Here is a 9,733-nt window from a genome sequence, read left to right as displayed (position 1 = left end):
TTTGTACTTTTTTCACTTTCGATCTTTTATATCTGGGCGTCACTTGTAAGTCTTGTGTGGACAAGGCGCGTTTTTGGCGTATTGAATTTTAAACCTAGTGCTTTTTGTTATCTATTAATCATGTTTTTCTTTGTCTAATATGTTCTATTAATTTGTATTGTAGTCCTGTAATATTATGTTGTCATTTCAATGTTATAATTAACTTTGCCATTAAAGTGCGAGGTTTTGCATGCCACAAAACCAGGTTCAACCCACCACTTTTATTCCCCTTTAAAGTGTCCTGTACCAAGTCAGAAAGATGGCCATTGTTATATTATTGTTCGTTTCTATGTGTGTTGCATTTTAACGTTGAGTCGTTTGTGTTTTCTCTTATTTTTGAGAAATTGAGATAAGACGTGGCACGGTACTTGTCTATCCAAAATTCATGTATTTGGTTTTCATGTTATATTTGTTATTCTCGTGGTGTTTTGTCTGGTGCTTGGTCCGTTTCTGTGTGTGTTACGTTTCGGTGTTATGTCGTTGTTCTCCTCTTATATTTAATGCGTTTCCCTCGGTTTTAGTTTGTTACCCCGATTTTGTTTTTTGTCCATGGATTTATGAGTTTTGAACAGCGGTATACTACTGTTGCCTTTATTTAGTTTTAAATTTAAAAATATATCAAGGAGCAATTGCAACGCTAAAGTAATAGACATTCTACTTCACATGTACATGTACTGTGACTCAACATTAGTATAATGTTGTCTTATAAAATAAGTAACAGCTTTTCATTATTGAATTATGTTTGTTACTCTATAAGAAAACTGAAAGACAGACACCTTATTCGGAGAAAAGAACCAAATGTTTATTCAGCATGATGGAAATAATTTAAATCTATTTGAACAATCTAAATGTTTTGAATTTTATTCTAGATACATAACATTCTTTATGAAGTTTGATATTTAAAAACAAATCAAACTAGATTCATTTTTTTTACATAAATAAGGCCGTTAGTTTTCTCGTTTGAATTGTTTTACATTATCTTATCGGGGCCTTTTATAGCTCACTATGCGGTATGGGCTTTACTCATTGATGAAGGCCGTACGGCGACCTATAGTTGTTAATGTCTGTGTCATTTTGGTCTTTTGTGGATAGTTGTCTCATTGGTAATCATACCATATCTTCTTTTTTATAGATATTATGTATAAACCCGACTAATCCAGTCTTTATATTCCGATCCACTATCGATCTTTACCTCGAGAGGATGCAGAATCGGTCGAGTTAATTATGTATTTATATGAATTGAATAACAACATTTATAAATCAGCGACAAACAGTGGAAATTTATCAATAGCAGAATACAACACATGAGATAAGTGTATATTTGTTAAGGATTTTCGCTCCTCTTGTATTTGAATTTTTGTCAGATATTCGGAATCCTTTAGTTTTATCCATGTATTGCCATTAAACAAATTCCCCCACTAACCCCTACTTTTCCTTTCATAATTTTGTTATACATAGTTTGAAAAGCCTAATTTAAAAATTGCAATACAATTCTTGTTATTTTGTCATATTCTTGAGAGAAAAAGAGTGTCTATGTTTAATATATGAAAAATTTATAGAGAAATATTTCCCTCACAGTTTTCAATGATTTTTATCTCAAAAACTAGCACAGACCCATTTCTATTTTTCAAATTTTGTAGTTAATTTATTCATATACTATTAATTTATAACATTCGTTTAAAAAGCTTGATATTTTGAAAGAGATAAGCAATCATTCTTAAAAGAGATTTTGTATTTTTGATAATTTGTTGAAAGTGATATAAAGATGATTACATCAACATAAAAATTGAATATCCAACAGCATATTGGAAACCTTCGCACAGTGATTCGAAGTCATTCAACACACTGCATTCACCAGTTTCCTTCAACACTTCAAACACTTTACATGTTTTCAAGACTAAACAATGCATTGCACAGCCAAGTACAGAGCTAGACCCTTTTCTTATTTTCACAGCTTTCTTCGTCTGCGTTGTCAACTTATAGTCTTTTTTAAGCTGAGTAAGACTGATATTACGACTATTCAAAGGGAGATAACCTATTACAATAAAAATAATATACTATTAGTATAAAAAGCTTACATGATATTATTTGTAGGAACATTTACATTAAGATTTATTTCAATTTTCAATGATTTACTGCAATATCCTGATTGATTTCAAAATTAATTTATTGTTATCATGGTTTTAATTGTACTGTATTCTAGCCTCTAAATGTAAAACAATCCTTTTTAACAATTACTACATTTTCGAGCGTCTAGTCAGTCTTTGAATTCGAATTTTCAGAAAAGCAAATGATAGTTAAACTTGTAAATGGACTCATCTGTACAGATAATTTCAAATGTACGTATCTTGTTCTTTATCAAACGGAGACTTGCAAATGACACAAACAAATTAAGATAAAGTAAAAAAAAAACAATCATAATACATTTGTAATAATGGTAAGAACATTCAAAGATCTAAAGTTTAGATATAATATATAAAAACCAAGACGTTTCTACACTCAAAGTCTTTGTTTTGTCGTGGTACATGTCTGTATTGAAACTAACCTGCGAAACTTGATTAAAATAGAATAAATCTTAATTTTCTAAAAAAAAATCATTTTTGAAGGAAGACATGGAAATCACTGTTTAAATCTTATATTGATCTTTATTAAAAATATCCAAAGGGGGATATTTTTGAGCCAAGGGCATATGAAATGGTATCTTCACCCTGCTAATAGTGAGATGAATATACTCGAAGGAATACATACTATATACGTTGTTTGATATTTATCTTACCTGTTGCATAGACTGACAAACGCCATTGTCCTCCACATATTTGTGTTGAGTCACCTAAACATCCCTCGTTACATTCATAGTTCTGTGTGTAAGAATCTTTTACAGTGTTTCCACAAAAACAAAAAGAAGATGCCTGCAAATAAAAACGTAAACGTACTGTATTTGTTTATCTCTACTATAATCGTATTTTTATTTATATTGTTTGTTTCTCTGTAAACTTGTATTTAGTTTTTAGGGAATAGAGTATGTATCTATCATGTTTATCTATCTATTTAACACATTAGTATCGTGTTTAATTGCTAAATAAGCAGAGGTATTTGTTAATCAATTGATGTTTATCACACCTACCTCCGTGCCGGCATATTTAAAACCTTGCCCTTTACAGAACAGTATACATCTGTTATTTTCCATTTTAGGGTAATGTCCGTTTCCATTGTAACCGTGTGACAGTAGCCTACCAGGATTATCAACAAAACATCCAAGGTAATCAAACGAACCTGTACAAATTTAAATAATTACATAAGATGTATGTTTCAATAATTATAATACGTTATTCTGATTGGCTAACTGCAATCTCGCGTTATTCCTTACAGTCATATGAAACCTCAAATTAAAAAAGGGAAGCATATGTTTATTTACAACAAAATGGATAGTTTTCATTATTTAACTTAATATGTACATATACTTTTTTAAAAGAAAATTCTTTAATTTGTGCACATTCAGAAGAAGTTAAGTTTTTTTAATTGCTTGCTTCCAGGAAGCAATTCGCCGACATATTGTCTGTATTCAAAGTGACCTGAGCGTGACCCTCTCGTAAACATCCGGGGATTGCAATACGCATAAATCTGTCACTGAAATAAACTTTTATCTGATTGTACATCATTGTACATGTTAAACACGTGCTCAATACCCATTCTTTTTGTTGAATGTTTACAAACGAGTGTCAATCGTTAAACTACTAAAATTTATATTCCTTATTTTTCTTTTATTTTAAAATATACCATATATTTAAAGTATGTCTTAAAGGGTTAATAATTTGACAAAATACATTAGTTTTAACCGACCATGCATGTCTCAAATCTACCAAAGATGTTAAGAGTACCCCTCGGTCAAATCAAATATATAGTGTAAATGACAAATTACAAATGCATGGATTATAATAAGTAACTATCAATATTTATAGGTTATCGTTGGTCATCTTAACGAGACTGATTTTTTCGCTTGTGCCCTTACGGTGGATCAATGAAAATCTGTTTATCGTTATTTTATCTTAGACGACGTAGTTCATATAATTGACAACGGCATGTGCACCCTTAGTTTCTAGCGATATTTTTTCATATCACTGTATTGTGTTGAGAAATGAAATTATCAGTCAAAGAAGAATTTCATAAAAAAAACGATAATTAATTATAATGCAATTTGCTTTTAACGATTATTACCATTTGACGGTTCATTGTTTCTTTTAATTTTTTTTTTTTTATGTAATATCTCAAAATTGTGCATTTAAATCTTAATTTTGCAATACTGAAACAATCCAGAAGCGTACGAAAAGTATAAATATGTCTAGTGTTGATTGACATCAGGCATATACATGTGACGTCACATATTGTAGATGAGAAAGATGACGTAACCGTTTCGCGTACTTTTTAATGGAGGAGAGAACCGGGGCTCAGATAAGTGTAGTTTCCCTATATGCATAGCAAGTTTTATTCGGACGAAAAATTTGAACGTTTTTTTCAACAAACTTTCCGACTTTCCACACGTAAATTCCATATGTATAACAGGGCCACAACATTCTTTTCATGCTCGAAAACAAACACAATGGATCAAATACATTTTGCATCTTTTTAAATTGTATTCTAATTGTACTGATGTTTAATACACAGTGAAAACTGACTTACCAAGCACTTGTATTTGGCACTGAAAAATAAATATGAAAGCATAAGTTGCATCTCGAATAATCTGTATTGAATGATTTCAATTACATTTACAGTACAATCACAAAGTTTTCGACTATACACAAAACGACAACAAACATATCATTTTTGCGCGCTGTGTGAAAAACGAGACAACAAGGAATAATCAAAATAAAGGCAGCAGTAGTATACAACTGATGAAAAGTCATTAATTGATTAAAAGAAAACAAATCCAGGTTTAAGAAAAACACAAAAAGCTTTTTGAAAGCATTAGCAACATCAAAACAAGTTTGTATTGCATTAATGTGCAATAAGAAAATTGATTTATATATCAATAACACCAGAACTCATCATGTAGAACATATTAAAGAATTATATTTCACAGTTATTTACATCTCTAATGACAATTCTTTCTTGTGAGCGAGTTCGTTAAACAGGTATTATAAATGACAATAAGACATCGTAAATGGTTCATTGTTTATGCATATTTTCTTTATGTTTGTGAAAGGTTATGCTTCTTTTTGTTATTCCAATAAGTTTGTCCCTTCATTCTTTATAATTGCTCCCAACGATGCGAATTTGTCATGATCAACGCAACGTTGTCATTATTTTTAATCGTCTGTTTCCGGGAGTTTTGTCTTGTCTTGTTTCCTGTCTTTAGCTGGATTATGTATACATAAACATCGGTTTTTGTTATAGATTCGGTTTTATGAAATTGATTTTGTTTTGTACCACATATGGAAAAATAAAAGCCACAATTTGATGCTATACCATACAAAAACACTTAACTACGCAACTACTGACTGAAAATTTTGAAGGAAACAAAATCCAGATTTATATTTTTTCTGTTTTGTCTATGAATAAACCGATCATAGATACCAAGTTAGAAATTTTGTATTTGCTCTTGACTCGCGTTTTGTCTACAAAAGACACAACAGTGACGTATGAATTCAATGTTTTAAAAAGGCCACATCAAGTCTATGCGAAGTTGGATATTTAATTGTTGAAGTATTCAGAAGTATAACAGTAGTGTTGTTAACAATTCAGTCATCTGGCCTTTAAATTATATTTGAGGGAAGGGGTCAAAATTAGAAATCACAATTTATAATATTTTGCACATGGTAAAATGCAAAAATGCATAACTCAAATAGATTGGACAAAGTAAATTATCTGATGGTATAATTTGTGTCATTTAATAGAAAGTTACTTGTCCCTTCAATAAGAATAAAACACAAATTGATAAGGAAACTTTTTCACCTCACCAAATATAAACAAAAACTTACACCTTATCAAGTATAATCGTGGGTGTAAAATATCATGTATTCTCATATTGAAGAGATATGTTTACCTATGTAGAGTAAGATTTATAGTCCCATCTGTTGGTGAAAACAATTGAATGGCTTAGGTATTATTATAGAATTGACATGGTCACTATAAGTATGTGCTCGACCAATAAAGCAATAAAAATAAAAGAAAAATGGTCAAATATTGATAATTTTATTAAGAAATAAAGCTCAATGAAGATGTATTCTGTATTTTATTGTTAACCTAGTATTTTATAATTTAGTAACAATAATGGTTTAACCATATATATGTATGAGTTCAAATTACAAAACTATTGTTTGTACATCTTTATTTTTAGATGAAAATTGAGAATGATATGAAAATAATAAAAAAATATGTATTACACAAAAAAACTTACATGTCCCTCCACATGCTCCAATAAGAATTTAAAAAAATAGAAAGGGAAACTTTTTTACCTCACCAAAATTTCATCATCGTTTTTTAGTGGTTGATATCTTCAATACACTCAACATCCTCTTCAACATAAATGTTACTGGTCTCAGATCATTTTAAACATTTAGTATAAAGATAATAACCTTCAAAATTTGACACCTATTTATATCTTTAAAATTTTGAAAATCGCTCTCTCTGTAAAATATTTTCGACAAAATCTAAAATATGTTTTACCATAGTGCCATGAATATAATACTTTTTCTTGGTATTTCACGCATACACATCTTTCATTCCAAGAATCCATCAATACTAGTATATGATTTAACAAATATTGTATAACTTCTGTATATACTATATCCTGTTTTGTTATAACCTTGTATACCAGTACGGAAAATTCCAAAAGTTATTTGAAGGTCAGCTTGATCTTTAAAGGTTGATCAAGTCTCAGAAGGTTGCTCAATGATTGTTTGCTACATCACGAGGAAGAAGAAAAAACAATTGCTTAACAAACAAAACTATAAAAACTAATAAAACACTCGGACTGTTTGTATAAGGTGTGTTATGCATATCGTTGATTTAGAGTACACTTCTTTCTTACTAACATTAATAAACGTTGTGTGGCGTTTGTTATCGTTTTTTACGCTACAAAAGTAGAAACAAATACATCGTGTAATCAGTGTTTACTGACCCTGTTTGAATTTTCAATAATGCATGCACATGTTGTTGGTAGACTAATGCCTTGATTTTGCAAGTAATTCTTTTCTATTTTTGTAACGTGTATGCGCTATGTTAGGTGCTAGGATGGCGATTATATTGCATTGTTTGTCTTTTTGCAGATCGTTCCAATGTTTTCTTATAATTTTACTAAAATTCAAGGTTGAAGTTAGAAACAAATGTAGCATTTGTACTAACAAACCATGAACGACAAACTTTACATTGTTAGCGAGTGCATAGTTTGTCAAAGTTTATATAAAATTTGCAAATGTATGTTAAAAACAAATTATAAAAACATGTGCGCGCTTAGCCATTTGTATCGTTTTTGTAAGAAAGAAATGCACTCTTTGTCTATTGTTTGATTGTGTTGTGTTTTTTGGGTTATCCTGTTTTTGACCTTTGACATGATTTAGCGATTTATTTGGTTCATATTGTTGTTTTTTCTGCTTTTGGTTTTATCAGCTTTGCAACTTGATAACTAGGCTTTAAATTTTCATATATTGGTATTAAAAATCACTATATTTAACAACTGGTTTGATGCCATCGCTGTTGGAGGTTGCATCCAAGAACTCGAGCACTAGCTTATAAGTCATCACATCTCTTTTTACATGCAGTATAATTTAAATGGTCAATTTTGAAAGTTTACAAAACTTTGAATAAATCGGAATACTACGAATGTCTAACAAAAGGAATATTTTACCTTATCTGTATTTTGCTAAACCTTTCGGAATTTTGAGTCTTTAGTTCTCTTTGTACTTTATTTGGCATTTTAACATTTAAGTTTGTTTCCAGTGTCACCATGTCTCAAACTGGTCTTTGTGCGTCAGGTGTATACAATGTTTAACCTGATATCGATGATGAGTTTATAATCTAAGAGACATTTAAAGTCGAAATGCGCAAATGGTGTAGTGAAGTCGGTAGAGTTAATGTTTATGTAAGGAAAGATCAAAATATCTTCCAATTCCTTAACTAAAAATTGTTTTTGTGCGTTATTTTTAAAACCTCATTCGTTATGAAATGATAAGTATTATGTAATTACTTCTGAAATTGAAATATATTAAATTGATCGTTTACCTTAAGTGAAATCCCAAGATCCACAAGCAGGATACAAATCAAAATGAACTTTCTTAACATTTCCTCAATAAAGTGATAAGTGTCTTTTGCGGACAGCAAGCGTTATTTTATATAAACCCACAGGAAATCTGATAGAATGTATTATTTTTAATATTCATTCCATTATTATCCACAATCTGACACCTGATTGAAGATATAGAGTTTTATCAATAAAATATTGGATATAGATACGCATCGTTAAAGTTTTCGTTACACTACATTGCATTGATTTGAATAATTTAATATTTTTTTATTCGGTCATTGTAAATAAGTTTAAATACATTTATCAATTCGCTTTACAGTATGCTGCATTATGACATGCTATGTTTCCTTTTCGTCTGTATGATTACAAAATTAGGAAAACTTCTCCTTCCACATGTTCCACAGCACTTAAATTCATCTTGGCTGTAATAGAGATTTGCGTAGCTCAATCTTTGTTTTATTGTTTCTAATTGGCGCTCTTCTCTTGACCATTAACGTCTCACTTATCCTTAAATTGCATTTAGCCCGATTATTTACTCTTATGACATACTCTTATCATCGACATTTCAATTTTATCATTGTATTTAAAAGCAGTTCTATTATTTAAGATCGTAAATAATATGAGGTATTATAATTTTTAACAACCATTATTACTTTTGTTGTCAAAAGAGTAAAGCATAATCTTATAATTTATAATTTTAAATCAGATCAATTTAAACTTTATTCCTCTTAAAAAATGTCAGCAACCACAAAAATGCTAAGGCAAGTCACATTTCAATTATATCTGGTCCTTTTTAATTGATAGATAGCTTATGCAGACATATTTGATTATAATAGGGCATTTGAGATGCAAACATCGTCTTAATTTTTTTGTTCAGCTATGGTCAACTGGCAAAATGTTCAAATCAATAGAGGTTCACAAGAAACGCGTGTTTGGTTATTTTCTAATCCTGGCGTCTATAATAGGTTTATTGATATCTACTACACTTGTGTATGGTTGCGTCCTTGTTACATTCATGTAAAACTATATGTTTGTTTGAAAATTTAAGTCAATAGTGTTGTATGTCTGTGATGTATGTTGACACAATTTTGGCTACCCGATCTCAGTAATTGTGACATTAAATTAATATTTATTGTTGGGTTACTTATCAAATAGTGTCACCATAAAGCGGACCTATATACAACTGTCATACAAGTAGGAGGATGTAATAATTTAATGCGTTTGTGCTTAAATTATGTTTGACGTACCATTTTCTTTAAACAATACCTCTACAAAGTCAGGAATAAGGCATTTCTTTTTTTCAATTTCTCCGCTGATTCCCGATAACTAATATAAAAGTGACACAAATAAAATTAAAAGATGGAATTAGTAACTGCAATCTTTTGTCAAAATGGATATAGCAGGCATTATATTTATCGTAACGAATAAGCTTCTCTAAATATTGAACCATAATAG

General features: G+C 30.0%; 1 long non-coding RNA gene across 1 annotated transcript; it reads right to left on the bottom strand.

Annotated features, from left to right (window-relative positions):
- Window positions 1-3,168: 3,168 nt before the first annotated feature.
- Window positions 3,169-8,407, bottom strand: LOC139497185 (uncharacterized). The gene is made up of 3 exons (XR_011657709.1): window positions 8,257-8,407; window positions 4,717-4,735; window positions 3,169-3,312 (listed from the first exon to the last, which is right to left on the bottom strand). It is a non-coding gene; the product is annotated as an uncharacterized lncRNA (long non-coding RNA).
- Window positions 8,408-9,733: the final 1,326 nt, after the last annotated feature.

This window comes from Mytilus edulis, chromosome 12 (genome assembly GCF_963676685.1).
Source record: "Mytilus edulis chromosome 12, xbMytEdul2.2, whole genome shotgun sequence".
Taxonomy (NCBI): Eukaryota; Metazoa; Mollusca; class Bivalvia; order Mytilida; family Mytilidae; genus Mytilus; species Mytilus edulis.
Note: the sequence above shows the minus strand (reverse complement) of the source record. Positions and strands in the feature narration are given on the sequence as shown.